The sequence below is a fragment of the Sarcophilus harrisii genome, chromosome 3 (genome assembly GCF_902635505.1).
Source record: "Sarcophilus harrisii chromosome 3, mSarHar1.11, whole genome shotgun sequence".
Lineage (NCBI taxonomy): Eukaryota > Metazoa > Chordata > Mammalia > Dasyuromorphia > Dasyuridae > Sarcophilus > Sarcophilus harrisii.
Window position 1 is genome coordinate 38,104,562 of NC_045428.1, and position 18,193 is coordinate 38,122,754.

Here is an 18,193-nt window from a genome sequence, read left to right on the forward strand (position 1 = left end):
GAACTTTGATGAGACCCCTGATCCCTTATGGGTACAAATGCTAGTGCTCTTCTTTCCCCTGAAACTGAGACCCAGAACTGCACACAAGCAACATGATTCTCCATCCAGTGTCAGCAAAGGGTTTCCTATAACTTATTTCTAACCAGTAGTCCAGCCCCTTTACCCTCTCTTTGAGTTGAGAGTACTTGAAGCTACTACTACCACAACAGCACTGCCTCCAATACCTGCTGCTAGTATTATTACCTCAACATGTTCTGTGCTCCAGGCCCACACCCCACACTGATGTCATAAATCTCTTCTGCTAACCTTCTAAATTGTTTTGGGTAAAATGTCTCACTCTGATCATTTCTTGACTCTGCTACTCAAGCATTTGATTTGAGGTGCTATTTTACAATTGTTTGGAGGGAAATGTTGGGAGGGTTCTGCTGAATTACTGTCTGTACTCCACCATCTTATGAGTAGAATTTCTCCTATCTTTGATATGCACATCATTTCTTAAAATGCAGTTATATTCCCTTATCTTCATGTACCATGATTTGTTTAACTATATCATTTGATGGGCATGTACTTTATTTCCAATTCTCAGCTAAAATAAAAAGTGCTGCTATAAATATTTTGGAGTCTATGGGGATTTTAGTAATGGAGTCTCTAGTTCAAAAGGTATGGTCATTTTAGTTACTTTAATTGCAAAATTCAAAACTAATTTTCAAAATTGTTGTATCTTTTCACAGCTCATCAACAATGTATTAGTGTGGCTTTCTTCCCACATCCCCTCCAGTATTAATTGTTGTTATATTTTCTCATTTTTGCCAATTTATAAAATATAAAGTGAAATCTCAAGAGTTGTTTTTATTTCTCTTATTATTAGGTATTTAGAGCATTGTTCCTGTTGTTTTGAATACTTTGCAGCTCTTTTAAAAACTATTTTTAAAAATATTTTTAACCATTTATTTATTAGAAAATGACAAGTTGTTTAGTTGGTTCAATCACGTTCAATTCTTTTTGATCCCATTTGGAGGCTTTGGGCAAAGATACTGCTTTGCTTTTTCTTTCTCCAGTTCATTTTAAAGAGAAGGAAACTAAGGCAAACAGGGTTAAGTGACTTGTTCGGCATCATACAGTTGCCACATAAGGCCAAATTAAACTAAGAAAGCTGAGTATCCCTAACTCTAAGCCCACTACTCTAACCACTGTACAACCTAGCTGTCCCTTAATGCTTAATAGTCATATGTATTTATTTATTGTTTATACATCTTAGATGCTAAACTTTTATCAGAAAAATATGATGCAAAGATTTTCCCCATTTCTTCCTCTCACTTTCAGCAATTCTTCAAGACTGTAGCACAGTTGAGAAACTGATAAACAGGTAAGAGTAAATCTTTGGCTCATCAATATTTCAAAGACATCTTCCAAATGCAAAATAGGTACAAATTTCTCCAGAATACTCCTCTTCCCCCTTGATTGTCACCATTCTCCCTCTAGTACTTTCTTCCTTTTCTTCTCCTTCTCCAGTTTCTTCTTGTTACTTACTCACCCATCAATGTGTACATCTCTTCGTAGACACACTTCCCCCTGCCCCCATTTCCTCAAACAGGAGAAAAAAGAATAAAAGGAAAGGAGGAACTAGCTTAAAGCATAGATCTTACAAAGTCACTTCCAGGATCAAAAAGCTTCAGTGACTCTTTGAAGTCCTTCAGAATTTGGTTCCAGCTTTCCTTTTCAGATTTTCAAGCTACATAGTACCAGAAATTGTCAATTACCATTTTCCCTACATGTTCCTCATTAACATTGTGCTTTAAGTTTAAATCTCTTCTTCCCATAGAAGTTACATGCACCACAGTTTTATGAGGGGAATGTTTTATAACAAGAGTTGTTACTAAACAGCTTAATAAATGCTTTTGCTAAAAAACTAATTAAGCCTAGAGGCTGGTTGTTAATGGGAAGAACATGGGTTGGAGCTAATGAGTTAAAGTAATAAGAATAATTACTAATCGCTAAAACCTAAGATAACAATCCAAGATAGTCTCTGTGGAACCAACCTGTAATTATATTTATTGTCAAAGTTCAATATGAATAATTGCTAAGTTTTAGCTATTCTTGATCCTTATGCCTGACAAAATGCCAGATATTATTGTAATAAAGTTTTCACAACTACAGAAAAGTTGGAAAATTGTTAATTATGTTACCAAACAAAGAGTCTATAAATTTAAGGTTTTGTCATGCTTCTGCTTAGTCATATTGATGTTGGTTGGGTTATTTGGCCTGAATCTCAGTTTCCTTATCTGTAAAATGAGTAAGTTGACTTAAATGATGCCCAAGTTTCTTTCCAGGTTGTAAAACTCACAATTCTCTGCTTACACTTTTCTTGTCAGTTTTCACAAATGTTATCGTTCCTGCTTTTATCAGAGTAGGTACAATCTATCAGTAAATTATAATGTGTCTTAATTCCCACAAGCATGTTTCAGTTTTGCACATGTTCTATTTTCAATTTGAGTGCAGGATCAGTCAATATCTTTCTATGTTGACAGCTATGCTAAAGTAATGGTTTCTTGCTTAGCTCCATAATAGAAGTCAAAATAGATTTCTGATTCACTAATTTGTGAGTTATGCTCTCTTCTTTTAAAATCCTATTTGGATCTTTGCTATAATCCAATCCTAATTCATAGGTTCATAGGACTGAAATTAATCTTGAGAGATTATCTTCTTGAACCCTTAAACTTCAGGCAAGTAAATGACTGACTACACAACATGACAGAATTTTTCTAGTCATTTACTGAAGTTCTCCATGGATCATAGCATAATGGGAGGAATTGTCAAAGAGAACTCAGTCCTTAGAGAACGAGTCTAACCCTGATGAGAATGAAAAACCCTAAAAGAGCAAATACCCTGTCGATTTCCTATCCATATGGAGGCTTGATGACTCTGCTTCTGGGTATTTGTAAAACAGAGGGTCATTTCCCCCATTTCAGAGCATACACAGGTATCACTTGACTGTACTTTTAAAAGTGTGCATATAGATGTGTGCATATAAAATATTCGAGCATATGATCTTTCCTTTGCCCTTGCAAAAACAAGGTAGATATGCAATGAACTGGAGGGAATTTACTTTTGTATCTGGTGGCCATGGGCTCATGAATGCATGGTACCTCTGTTGCTTTTGGCTATTGTGTTTATTCTTTCTACTTTCTACTTTCATTTATGTACTTAGGCACATGAGTATGTGGAAATGAGGCTAATCAGCTTATGAGTTTGTAAACTTTAGAAAGTTGAGAAAAACTATCAGACATCCAGCAACTAGAGTAACAAAAGTCTCCCAGTAGTTATAGCAATCAAGTCCAGTTAGATGTCAGCCCTCAAGAATCACCTGTTTGACCAGCTGAGCAAAGAGAGGAAGGGACCCATCTATCTGCTATGCCATACGCAAGTAAACTTTGAAGTTTTGCCAAGGGAAAAAATGACTCCTGGGGACAGGTGAGGATTGTTTTGTAGAATGCATTACAAATTTGAGTCATCTCTCCACTGGGACCAAGTAGATATTTAGAGGGAATAATGTATCCTCCCTATTTGGGAGGATATTGTTGTACTTCATTCACTCATATACTTTTTCAGTAAATGTTCTTTTTTAAAAAATGAATTGATCACATGAAATTACAAAGGTTTTGAACATGAGAGGATCCAAATTAGTTTCAATTGATCAGTGATGAATAGAACCAGCTACACCCAACGAAAGAACACTAGGAAATGAGTGTGGACCACAACATAGCATTTGCACTCGTTCTGTTGTTCTCTGCTTGCATTTTTGTTTCTCTTCCCAGGTTATTTTTACCATCTTTCTAAATCTGATTTTTCATGTGCAATGAGAAAACTGTATAAATATGTATATATATATATATATATATATATATATATTGTATTTAACATATACTTTAACATGTTTAACATGTATGGGACTGCCTGCCATCTAGGGGAAAGGGTAGAGGGGAAGGAAGGAAGAAAAAAGTTGGAACAGAAGTTTTTGCGAGGGTCAATGTTGAAAAATTACTCATGCATATGTGTTGTCAATAAAAAGCTATAATAATAACAATAAACACCTGGTATAAGAAAGTTAAGTATCTCAAAAAATAAAAAAAATTAAAAATAAAATAAAAAGGGTTTGCACAAATAAAGTCAATGTAGCCAAAATTAGAAGGAAAATAGGAAACTGGGAGGATATTTTTACATTAAATTTCTCATTTCTCAAAGATATAAGGAACTAAGCCAAATGTATAAATATAAGATCCATTCCTTAGGAGACAAATTGTCAAAGGATATAAACAGGAAATTCTCAGAAGAGATTGAAACTATCTATGCCCATATGAAAAGGTCCTGTAAGTCAATAGTGATTAGAGAAATGCAAATTAAAGCAAGATACCTTCTCATAGCTGTCATATTTACTAACACGACAAAAAAGGAAAATGTCAAATGTTACTGGGGTATATAGAAAAATTGGACACTAATGCACCATTGATGGAGACATGAAGTAATCTGATCATTCTAGAAAAGAATTTGGATATATGCCCAAAGGGTTATAAAACTGTTCATCCCCGATAGTGTCTATATTCCAAAGAGATCAAAGAAAAGGGGAAAAGACCTAAAAGTACAAAAATATTTATAATCACTCTTTTTGTATTGGCAAAGAATTAGAAACTGAGGGATGCCCATCAACTGGGAGAATAGCTAAACAAGGTGTGGTATATTATTGTGATGGAATGCTCTTGAGCTATAAGAAAGCAGGATGATCTCAGAAAAGATTGGGAAGGCATATATGAAATCATGCAAAGCAAAATGAACAAAACCAGGAGAACCTTGTACACAATAACAGCAATATTGTATAATGATCCACTGTGAATAATTTAACTATACTAATGATGATAATGACCAAGACAATTCCAAAAGACCCACAACAAAAAATGCTATCTATCTCCAGAGATAGAACTGATAAAGTCAAAATGAAATTTGAAGCATATTTTACTCTATTTTTATTGTTTTATTTTTCTGTATTTTTTTCAATACAGCTAATATGGAAGTATGTTTTCCATGACTTCACATGTTTAATTGGTGTAAAGTTGCCTTCTCAAAGAGAAGAGGGGAAGGGGAAAAGAGAATTTGGAACTCAAAAAAAATTTTAAAGATGTACCTTTTGTACATGCAAATGAGAAATATTTAATTAAATAAAAATATTTTTTAAAAACTAATTTATTTTAATTTGTTAGGTGATATTAGTAAAGATTAGTTGGTTGAAATTACTTAGAAGAAAATACCAGATGAAAGTTCATAATTTGAGAGACATGGAGAGAAAGAGGGAGGGGAAGGAAGAAAGGAGAGAGAAAGAAGAAGAAGGAAAGGGAGAGAGAGGGAGGGAGAGAAACAACACAAGCAAGCAAGATAGTCCCTGCCCTCAAGAAGCTTACATTCTAATAAGTGTAAAAATGTTTAAAGGAGTGCTAGAAAGCAGAAAGGGAAGTAACCCAGAAGGAACATAGAGGGAATGCTGGGAAATGGTGGAGAAGCCTGAGCTCAGGCAGCATATGACAAAAGCTCACCCATCAGAGGTAAGGAACCCAGGGATGGAATCCAAGTTTCTGTTGGAGTGGAGATGTAAGGGACATGGTAAGGAAATGGCTGGGAAATATGAGATCTGCAGCTATCTAATAGTGTTGTATCTATATCAAAACAAGCAGACATCTTATTCATTTTCTTTGCATGATTCTATTGTTTTCCAAAATTACTGAATCACTTTTATAAACTCCCAAGAACTTGAAGGGGTTTTGGAAGTAACTTAAGATCATGGACTTAGAATAGGAAAGAATGTCTACAACTTCCTCATTTTACAGATGAGGAAACTGAAGTCCAGAAAAGGGAAGTTATTTTTCCTAATTCACATTGGTAGTGATATCTCTAGGATCCAAAAATGGGGCTTCTGACTCCAAAGCCAATCCTCTGTCCAACATAGTTCTCATAACAAGTTACATAATTTTGTAAAATCCCTAGCCCAATTCAAGCACAATTTCAGTGCTATCTTCTATAGGAGACCTTTCCTGATCACTACATGCCTTATAATGTTGTCAGTTCACTGCCTTTTGATAAAACTTTTTATGATTTGGTGATCTCTCTCCAACACCAAAAATATACCATCTGAGTGCTCCCTCTTTTGTGAAATGACTTTGCGTTTTGTGGCAATTATTCTTCTGAGTTCATCCTGTATTTCTCCTAGTAATAAGTATGCTCTTAAAAGGCTTGGACTATTTGTTATTGTTGTTCTTGTCTCCCTTTTGTCTAAATCCTTCTGCGGAGTGCATATTTAATAAATGTTTGTAGAACAGGAAAGGATAAGATAGGATTTCTTCAGTGGATTATGTATACAATAGTACATATATGTACAGTAAGGGGGGAGAGCATCAATGAACCAACTGAAGATGGTGGAAGAGATACTGAAATTTGATGATAGTAGAAGTAACAGAATAAGAATGAGGAAGCAAGATCCCTTTTCCCAAAAAGAAACGGCAGGTGATTCTAAAAAGAGTGACTCATCTTTCCCCTTCCCCCTTTACCTCTCACTCAGCTTAGTGCAGACAGTTTGAAATTGGCTGCCTATGAAATGACAAGTGAACAGCTCCTTCTCCTTCAAGATATAACTGGCCTATCACCTTCCCTCAGTTCTACCGCCTCCCCATCTCTAGCTCTTTCTTCTTCCCCCCAAGATGTGCCAAAAAATATTTCCACCAGTTGTTTTGTCTGTGGGAGTTGGGTAAGACATATTCTCTCATGGTCCAATTTTTTCACAAATTCATTTTTTTTCTTTTCAGCAGATTCTTTATGAAATAACAATATGATTTTTTTCAAGTTCAAAAACTTTGCTTGTGGTAGTCTAGATTTTTTTTCTCCTCAGAAATATAACTGCTCTGAGTAGGTCTGATCATTTACCTCATTAGCATGAAATACGAATGAAATTGCTACATTAAAATTCTATGCCATGTGGTGATATATATATGTGTGTGTGTGTACACATATATATGAAAACATATATATATACATATGTATATGAAAACATATATATAATATATGTATATATATATATATATTAAAGCTACCCTCCAGTTCCCTCCTGCTTCTCAAACTCAGTAAGCTTTTTAGAGGGCAATGAGAACTATTTCTTTCAAAGAAATAAAAGACAGAGAGACAGAGAGACAGAAACAGACAGGAAGAGAAAGACACACACATAGAGAGAGAGAAACATAGAAAGAGGTAATCTTCAAGGATGATTAATATCAGTCAAGGTTAAGGGAGCACATAATAAGAATAAAAAACCATAAATGGATAGCCTTAGTGTTACAATGGTACTCCCAAGATATTAAAACACCTAATTATAGATAAAAGGATGTTTTTTTTTTTAAATCCCCAAGATAGTAAGAAAAAACTCAACAATATTAAGTGAATTCCCTCAAAATATTTACTGAAAAACATGGATGGATTATCCAGGATGGAAAGATTGGATTTCTGCATCATGGGTAAGAACCCATGTCACTGAGAATACAGAAAATTAATTGCCTCCAAATCAAAGTAGATAACAACTCTTGTCAGGTTTTATTTGGCATAGTTTGTTCAGCTTCAGACACCACATTTTTAGGGGGAACATTGATATTTGGCAGTGAATCTACAGTAAGCTGACTCACTCAGCCCTCTTCCTGGAACTCTTCAAAAACTGGGGGTGTTTAGAAAAGAAGACTTTAAATGGTAGTTATCATCAAATGCCTTAAAAGTTATTATATGAAAGAGGGTAGGACTTATCCTAAGTGACTTCAGATGGCAGGACTGGAAACCAAAGGTGGAAGTCACAGGGAGACAGATTTCAACTTCACAGAAGGAAGATTTTTCTAACAACTAGAGCTAAGAATGGAAAAAATGAAATGAACTACACCATGGAGTCCCCATCATTTCCTTTGCTTTGTAACAATGTTATACCAGAAATTCCTGCACTGGACAATAGATTAGACTCTCATTAGGAGATATTATGAAAGATCTAATAGTTGTAAGTGAGCAGGAGCGCATGAGGAAGCGAGCGGAAGCGCGTGGAGGTGTGAATGGAAGCATGTGGGGGAGATAGGAAGGGAAGTAGGGAGCGAGGAAGAAAGCAAGGTAGAAATGAAGGGAGGAAGCGAGATGGAGGGAGGGAGGGAGGGAGAGAGAGATGGGGGAGCGAGATAGAGAGAGAAACAAAGGGAGAGAGAGAGGGAGAGAGAGGAGAGCAAGGGAGGGACTGAGGGAGAGAGCAAGGGGAGATAAATGGAGGGAGGGATAGAGCAAGAGAGCGAAGGAGGGAGGGAGAGAGAAATGCAGTGAAGGAGAAAGGGATTGAGGGAGAGAGAGAGGTAGGGAGGGAGCAAAAAGGGTAGCGTGCAGGCAAGCGAGCAGGAGCATGAGAGGAAACGAGCAGAAACATGTGGGGAAGCGAGCAGAAGCACGTGGGGTGCGAACGGACGCGTGGGGGGTAGATAGGAAAGGAGGTAGGGAGCGAGGGAGGGAGGGAGGAAGAAAGCAAGGCAGGGAGCGAGGGAAAGAGTGAAGGAGGGAGCAAGGGAGAGCGAGGGAGGGACTAAGGGAGGGAGCAAGGGGGAGGCAAGGAAGGAAGGAAGGGAGAGATAGACGGATGGAGGGATAGAGCAAGAGAGGAGGGAGCAAGGGAGGGAACAAGGAAGAGCAAGGGAGAAAGGGAGGGAGAGAGAGATGGAGGGAGGGATAGTGGAAGAGAGGAAGGGGAAAAGCAAGGAAGGGAACGAGAGAGAGCAAGGGAAGGAGCTAGGGAGGGAGGGAGGGAACGAGGGAGAATGTGAGATAGAGAAAAAGAAAGGGAGGGAGAGAGACAGAGGGAGGGAGGGAGGGAGAGAAGGGGGAGCAAGAGAGGCAGAAAGGGCAGAGAGAAGGAGGTAGGAAACAAGAGAGGGAGAGCAAGGGAAAAAGCAAAAGAGGGAGGGAGGGAGGGAGGGAGGGAGAGAGGGTGAGAGGGTGAGAGAATGAGACGGAGAGAGGAGGAAAGGCAGAGAGGGGGAGAGGGGGAGAGGGCGAGAGAGAGAGGGAACAAAGGAGGGAGCAAGGGAGGGAGCGAAGGAGGGAGGGAGAGAGAAATGGAGGGAGGGAGAGAGGGATTGAGGGAGAGAGAGAGAGGTAGGAAAAAAGCAAAAAGGGTAGCATGCAGGCAAGCGAGCGGGAGCGAGCAGAAGTGTGCAGGGGAGCAGACGGAAGCCTGCGGGGAAGATAGGAAGGGAGGTAGGGAGTGAGGAAGAGAGCGAGGCAGGGAGGAGGGAAAGGGTGAAAGAGGGAGGAAGGGAGAGGGAGGAACCGAGGGAGGGAGCAAGGGGGAATGAGGGAGGAAGGAAGGGAGAGATAGACGGAGGGAGGGATAGAGCAAGAGAGGGCGGGAGGGAGCAAGGGAGGAAATGAGGGAGCAAGTGAGGGAGGAAGCGAGGGAGTGGGGAGGGAGCAAGGGAGAAAGCAAGGTAGAGATGAAGGAAGGGAGGGAGAGAGACGGAGGGAGAGAGGGAGAGAGAGAAGGGGGAACGAAAGAGGGAGAAAGAGGAGAGAGAGGGAGGAAGGGAACAAGAGAGGGAGAGCAAGGGAAAAAGTGAAAGCGGGAGTGAGAGGGAGGGAGGGAGCAAGGTGGAGAGAAGGAAAGGTAAAGAGGAGGAAAGACAGAGACAGGGAGAGGGCGAGAGAGAGAGAGAGAGAGAGAGAGAGAGAGAGAGAGAGAGAGAAGCAGCAAGGAAGAGAGCGGGGGAGGGAGGGAGAGAGAAACGGAGGGAAGGAGAGAGGGATTGAGGGAGAGAGAGGTAGGAAAAAAGCAAAAAGGGTAGCATGCAGGCAAGCGAGCGGTAGCATGCGGGGAAGCGAGCAGAAGTGTGCAGGGGAGCAGATGGAAGCATGCGGGGAGATAGGAAGGGAGGTAGGGAGCGAGGGAGGGGACAAGGAAGAGAGCAAGGCAGGGAGCGAGGAAAAGAGCGAAGGAGAGAGCAAGGGAGAGTGAGGGAGGAAGGAAGGGAGAGATAGATAGAGGGAGAAATAGAGCAAGAGAGGGAGGGAAGGAGCAAGGGAAGGAATGAGGGAGAATGAGAGGAAGATATGAAGGAAGGGAGGGAGAGAGAGAAGATCTTGTTTAAGGTCACTCAAAGATTTCCTCCAACAGTAAGATTTTTGAATCTATAAAATAGAACAAGTATGTACATGGGAGTAGGTTGAAAAGAGAAAGAAAAATTTTATTATATGAAAATTATAATTAGTTCTAAAATTAAAAACCCCCAAACTACCCCCAAGTGAAATTTTTACTACCATTCCATCTCACTGTCTCTATCTTCAAAGTTTTACCTCTATTATTCTAGCTGGTCCTCTTCTTTTCAAAAATAAAAAAGGCTGCCTAGTCCTTTAACACACAGAGGCTTAGAGACTATTTGAAGGCTATAAGAACATCACTGAACAACAGCATATACTCAGCACCCATTTGTACATCCCTGGAAAAGATGATTATCAGCAATTCACTATCAAGCAATTTAAAGAAAATGAAATGAGCGTTCTATACCCCTTTAATCTATCTTTCCCCTCAATGTCTCACTGCAACAACCATGCTGACTTCCCAATGCATACAATAAAATTGAAATGATATTCCTTAAGTTGGCTAATTTCTAAGTTCAGCTATTAAGATTGAAATGCATTAGCAGTTCATTTTCAAAACAGAATGAAGGACAATGATTTCTTTTTTCTTGTTAACAAGGTCTTATGCATCGAATTTCCAAAGAATCAATTGAGAGATGTACCCTTTTCTGACCTTCTACAGAAATTGCCTGTATAAAAAATATATAAATTTTAAAACACTTAGTAGCACATGGATGACATTTCCTGTGACTCTGACAAGAAAACGGATAACTCAAGCAGATGTGCTCACCATTGATCCTTTACCTTGAGAAGTAAAGTGACAGGACATTATTTTGGAGCCCAAGAATTGAAGTCATATGAACAGAATTGAACATGTGGGTAGGCATCCCAGCTCTGACACTAGGACCCTGTAAATTTAGGCAAGTCATTTTCACCTCTGTGCCTAAGTTTTCTCATCTATGAAATATGACTGATACAAAGAAAGTATATTACTTTTTCACAATATTGCTGTAAGGATTGAATGAAATATTGTATAAAACACTTTTTATATGGTAAAGTACTTGAAAAGGGCAGCTGGGTGGTAAAATAGATAGAATACTGGGTCTGGAATCAGGAAGATATGAATTCAAATCCGAATTCACACTTTTGCTAACTGTATGGCCCTAGGCAAGTCACAACCTTTTTGCCTCAGTTTCCTCAACTATAAAATGAGCTGAAGAAGGAAATGACAAATCACTCCAGTATCTTCATCAAGAAAACTCCAAATGGGGTCACAAAGAGTCAGACACGACTGGAATGACTAAGCAATAATAACATAGCATGAGAAGTAATGTTAAGTAATGGAAACAGGCTTTGGAGTCAGGAAGTCCTGGATTCAAATCCTGTTTCTGACTCCAAATTGACATGTAACTTTGGGCAGGCCTCTTAATCTTTCAGTGCAATTCTATAAGAATATAATTTGTATTATTATCTGTTTTCTCCATCATCATCATTATAATCCCCTAAAACAACCATCTATTCTTATTATTTTAATAAAACAAAAAATGGTTCAAATATTGCAGAAATATGAACTTCCCCCCCTTAATTATTCCTTTCCCCTAATTTATATGTGCATTTTGAGGGCACCACATCCTTACAGTCAACAAATCCCCAATTCAAGTCTCGTCAAATATGATACTGTTGAGAGAGACAGACTTTGGATTAAAAAGACCTAGATTCCAATAGCAAGAGATACATCGAGAAATTTCATTTAAAATAACTGTCGATAGTATAAAATATTTGGGAATCCATCTGCCAAAGGAAAGTCAGGAACTTTCCTGACTTTCCTGAGCAAAACTACAAAACACTTTCCACACAAAGTCAGATCTAAACAATTGGAAAAATATTAAGTGCTCATGGATAAGTTGAAGGAATATAATAAAGATGACAATACTATATAAACGAATCTATTTATTTAATGCTACATCAATCAAACTCCCAAGGAACTATTTTACTGACCTAGAAAAAATAACAACAAAGTTCATCTGGAAGAACAAAAGGTCAAGAATTTCAAGGGAACTAATGAAAAAAAATCAAAAGCAGCAGTTACCAAAACTATTTGGTATTGGCTAAGAAAAAAATTAGTTGATCAGTGGAATAGATTAGGTTCACAAGACAAAATAGTTAATAACTATAGCAATCTAATGTTTGACAAACCCAAAGACCCAAGATTTGGGGATAAGAATTCACTATTTGACAAAAACTTCTGGGAAAATTAGAAACTAGTATGGCAGAAACTAGGCACTGCCCCACACTTAACACTATATACCAAGATAAGGTCAAAATGGGTTCATGATCTAGACATAAAGAATGAGATTATAAATAAATTAGAAAAACATAGAACAGTTTACCTCTCAGATTTGTGGAGGAGGACGGAATTTGTGACCAAAGAAGAACTAGAGATCATTATTGATCGCAAAATAGATAATTTTGATTATATTAAGTTAAAATGTTTTTGTACAAACAAAACTAATGCAGACAAGATCAGAAGGGAAGCAATAAACTGGGAAAACATTTTTTATTTTCAGAGGTTCTGATAAAAGCTTCATTTCCAAAATATATAGAGAATTTATTCAAATTTATAAGAAATCAAGCCATTGTCCAATTGATAAATGGTCAAAGGATATGAACAATTTTCAGATTAAGAAATTGAAACTATTTCTAGTCATATGAAAAGGTGCTCCAAATCATTATTGATCAGAGAAATGCAAATTAAAACAACTCTGAGATACTACTACACACCCCTCAGATTGACTAGGATGACAGGAAATAATGACAAATGTTGGAGGGAATGTGGGAAAACTGGAACACTGATACATTGGTGGTGGAATTGTGAACAGATCCAACTATTCTGGAGAGCAATCTGGAATTATATTCACAAAGTTATCACACTGTGCATACCCTTTAATCCAACAGTGTTACTACTCAGCTTATATCCCAAAGAGATCTCAAAAAAGGAAAAGGGACCTGTATGTGCAAAAATGTTTGTGGCAGCTCTTTTTGTAGTGGCTAGAAACTGGAAATTGAATGGATGGCCATCAATTGGAGAATAGCTGAATAAATTGTGGTATATGAATGTGGTGGGATATTATTGTTCTGTAAGAAATGACCAACAGGATTTCAGAGAGGCCTGGAGAGACTTACACAAACTGATGCTAAGTGGAGTGAGCAGAACCAGAAGATCATCATACATGGCAACTACAACTACACCCAGAGAGAGAACTATGGGAAATGAGTGTGGACCACAACATTGTATTTCCACTCTTTCTGTTATTGTTTGCTTGCATTTTTGTTTTCCTTCTCAGGTTTTTTTCTTTATTTCTAGATCCAATTTATCTTATAAATAAGAGTATAAATATGTATACATATATTGGTTTTAACATATACTTTAACATATTCACTATATATTGGACTACCTGCCAACTAGAGGAAGGGGTAAGGGGAAGGAGGGGAAAAGTTGGAACAGAAGGTCATTGTTGAAAAATTACCCATGCATATATATGTTTTGTAAATAAAAAATTATAATAATAATAAAAATTAAAATAAGATTTAAAAGACCTGGATTCAAATTTTTCTTCTGATTTATACTCTAACTGTGTGAATCCACCTCTTTTCGCTCCTCTCAAACCTTTCCCCTCCTCTCCATTTGTATAGACATTCTATGTCAGGCCTTCATCCCTTCTCGTAGTCATAGCCTACTAATTAGTCTCCCTGCTTTAATTCTCTCTCCAATCCAATCCATTTTCCATAGTATAACTATATTAAGACTACAAGAATAGAAGTATAATTTAATAAATCTGGGAAGCTAGGCTGAAGTCAGATTGTGAAGGGCTTCAAATGGCATAAGACATTGCATTTGACTCTGGGAGCAATAGGAAGCCAATGAAGCTTTTTAAGCAAGGGGAGTGACATGAGTGAACTAATTCTTTAAGAAAATCACTTGTTACTTTGTTGAGGATGACTTAGAGTGATAGGAGATTGAAGATATGGAAAACAATTAGGAGACTTGCAAAATATTAAGCAACAAAGGGAAGAAGGTCTTGATTTCTATGGTGGTCAAAAGAGTGGAGAGAAATAGATGGACAAATTCTCTTGTTTGTCATTTAAAACGAATCACATGAGCCAAATGTCTTTAACAAATGTTTTCTCTTCTTGCCATTTTTCCTTTTTAGAAGATTTTTTTTGTAATATATGGGATGGTTCTTAGGAAAGAGAAATAGGAGAGAGGCAGAAGAAATTTCTGACGTTAAAAAATTTAAAAAATAATAAAGCCTATCATAATGTGACTCTGGTCTACCTTTCAAGCTAATTATATTTAACCCCTCTATCACAAACTCCACATTATAACTATACGGTCAATTTTCTGTTTCCCAATAGACATCCATATATCTCATAGAATCATAGGTTTAGAGCTGGGAGGGAACTTGGAGGCGACCTAGACCAATACCCATTGCATTACATATTAGGGACCTGAGGCTTTGAGGGGAGAGGAGATGACTTGTCTAACATTATATAGAGAGAGAGCCAAGATTTGAACCTCAGACATTGGATTCCAAATACAACACTCTCTCCACTCTTGTCCCCACAACAGTTGTTTAAGGACCCCATCTCCCCAACATGTACCAGAAAGGTAGTTGTTCAGTCATTTCTCATTCATCAGCAACCCTTGATGACCCTATTTGGCATTTTTTGGGTAAAGACACTGGAGCAGTTTGCCAGTTCCTTCTCCATCTCATAAAGAAACTGAGGCAAACAAAGTTATGTGACTTATCTAGGGTCATACAGCTACTAAGTGTCTGAGGTCAGATTTGAACTCAGAAAGATGAAAATTCCTGACTCCAGATCCAGAGCTCTATCCATTGTGCCACCAAGTCATCTCCACCAGGAATCCATTTTGTATTTATTTTTCATATATCCTGTGTTACGTCTGTGAACACTTTGTATTCCCAGCCCCATCATCATCCTAGAGAATGTAAACTTCTTACAGGGCAAGAACTATCTCACTTTTGTCTTTTATCCTTAAGACCTAGTATTGTGCTTAGCCCTTAATAATTATGTGTAGTTTTATTGATTGGTCGGCTAGTTCATAATAAACTTAACTACAAAGAGAGTCAGAATAGTGAGGACATAAGAAAGTTTATGAAATTAATTTTAATTACTATGAAAGCTATGATTTCTTCCATCAAACCTTACTCATTTGGAACAATTGGTCAAAGCAAGCCTGATTTAATAACAGATGTGGGTACAAAGCCAGTACTAGTGGGAAAAAGAAGGTTTTGGCTTCCTGTCACCCAGATGTCTCTTAAGTTTTTTTTTATTCCTTCTTTATGGGCACTTCATAATAATGAATTTAGATGCTGGATCTTCCCAGTGGAATATGAATTTCTGAAGGAATGACAATGGTTCATTTTTTTTCTTCATATATCCCCAGTATTTATCACACTATCAATGTCTATTAAACTGAACTGAATTGAATTCCAGACCATTCTCCTCCTCTCCGCCCCCTGTTTTCTCCCCCATGCTGCTGCCCCAGCTACAATATTCTTTTTCTGGTCAGTTCCCCAAATCCAGATGTGATTCTCCTTTTTCTCTCTTTTTTTAAAAAAAATTAATGTTTTTCCACAATTTGATGAAAAAAATTTACTAACTTTTTCATATTTTGAGATGGAATACTTTTAAGTAAAGGATTATTATCACTTTCAAGTTAAGTAAAGGCTGGCAAACAGGCTCGTACTGGAACTGCTTCATTAAATAAAGACCATTTGTAATTGGCACATTCTGTCATTCTGTTTGGGGAATATACTAAAAGGTTCTCAAAAAGATTTTCTCTCAAAGGAGGTTAAACATTTCCCTTGCAATCTGATTTACATTGCCCATAGGACATACATAAAGAAGGGATCTTAGAGATTATGTGGTATAATTCCTTCACTTTACAAATGAGCAAACTGAACCCTAAGGAAGAAATGGTTTGCCCCAAATCACACAGGTCTTAAATAGAGGAGTTTAAATTTGAGCTTCATCCCAGCCCTTGTCCAAATTATCACAAACTCTGAATTAATTAATGATGTTCTCTGGCATGAAATGAGTTGCTAGGCTCAGACTCATCCTCAGGAAGGTATTTCAAATCACTAAATTGTCCCAAATTAATGCCGTTTGAAACAGTCACAGCTGAAAGAGCTGGGTCTGAGTGGGTCACCTTTCTCAGAGATCTGGGACAGGCAATACTTTCATCACAGATGACAAAGCCTGACTAGAGATGACTCTGACAGAAGCCCAGGATACAAAGCCAGCCCTGGGAAAAATAGTGAAAGAAACAAGGTTTTGGCTTCCTGTCACCCAGATCCCTCTTAAGTTCTTTTATTCCTCCTTTATAGGCACTTCATATTTATTTAGATGCTGGATCTCCCCAGTGGAATATGAATTTCTGGAGGGATGACGCTGGTTCATTTTTTTCTTCATATCCCCAGTATGTGCTACATTATTAATGTCTATCAAACTGAATTGGACTGGATTCCAAACCACTCTCCTCCCCTCTGGCCCCTGTTATCTCCCCAGTGCTGTTGCCCTAGCTACAATACTCTTTTCTAGCCAACCATTCCCCAAATCTTACCTCCACTAAAACATACCTGCCCTATATCCCATTTGTAAGACCATTTATTTAAATATTCAGGTATTTCAATGCATTTGTGATTTTATGAGTCCAATGCAGATGTGCCCTATAATGACACACAGGAGGAAGCTTGTCAAATCCTTTGAAACTCTCATTTATGTTTTATCATGAATTTCCTCAGGGAAAATAAAATTCATATTTGTTTGTTTTTTAGATCCCACAGTTCACTTACTGGATTGAGGATGAGTCCATTTGATGCCAGTGGAGACCTGCAGATTTTCTAGAATGGCCATCTGGTGTTGGGCAAGTTGAAGGTTGATGCACATGACCCCACACAGACATAGCCATTTCTGAACTCTGTATCCCCAAACTGATTTGGATATGGGAGAGAATGTGGGGCTACTCCTCTCCTTCCAGAACTGCACTACAGAGATACCACACCTGTTCCAGAGCCTTGGGAAGCAGTGACCATTAGCACTAACAATTTCCCCGCTGGTCTAACTTAAGTACTTGTTTTTCTTAGCTTTCTTGGAGGATTGTTTTGAAGAATGGCTGGATTGATTTCTGGAAGGAGAATGAAAGCTAGGGAGAGTTTAATGTGACAAAGAGACAAGATTGCTTTCTTCAGTTTTGCTGGGCTCAGATGCACTGATTGAAAACGTTTATGCTTTCTTTATTCTTCGGGAGCCTGGTTGACTCAGAGAACACCCTATTTTTCATTTGTTCTGATTTTTTAGGTCTCACAGTTTATTTATTGATATAACATTGGTTAGTCAACAATAAATTTAAGATATGGCTGATAGTCTAAGGTTCTTATTTTTCCCCCCAGGAATCAGCAGAGCCATGGAGGTGACCTTTCTTCCTTCCTCTTTACAACCTGAAAATATCAATGGTAGACACAGGCTATCTTTTGCCCTTGGTTATCCCCCCCATCTTGTTTACCACCATTTCTTTGATGAGATTCTTTACTATGATCCTTCTTTGAAGTTCCATAATTGGTAAATATTAAAGACTTTGTTGCTTTCTGGATAATACTTAGTTACGATTTTTTAGAAACTGAAAATCATGGAAGATAGTTTTTAGCTTCAAAATCCTGTGATCCTGCAACAGCAAAACATTACTGTTGGTAATCCCCTCCTTTCGCCTTCAAACTCATCTGCTGACTTTAGCCACCTAGGACCAGTCCTGCCTGTGTGAATATGATCTCTGGCTCTCCAGTCAAATTGAGCATGAGATTGTGCAGTCTGATAGAAAATATTCTAGATGTTACTTTTGCAATTAGTTAATTGTATGATCAATTATGTAATGATAGCTGACATTTCTTTTGCACTTGAAGATTTATAAAATATTTTACATACCTGACCC

General features: G+C 37.9%; 1 long non-coding RNA gene across 1 annotated transcript; it reads left to right on the top strand.

Moving 5' to 3' along the window:
* Positions 1-419: 419 nt before the first annotated feature.
* Positions 420-17,619, top strand: LOC116422990. Its single transcript, XR_004233480.1, has 3 exons — positions 420-660; positions 1,324-1,366; positions 17,043-17,619. It is a non-coding gene; the product is annotated as an uncharacterized LOC116422990 (long non-coding RNA).
* Positions 17,620-18,193: the final 574 nt, after the last annotated feature.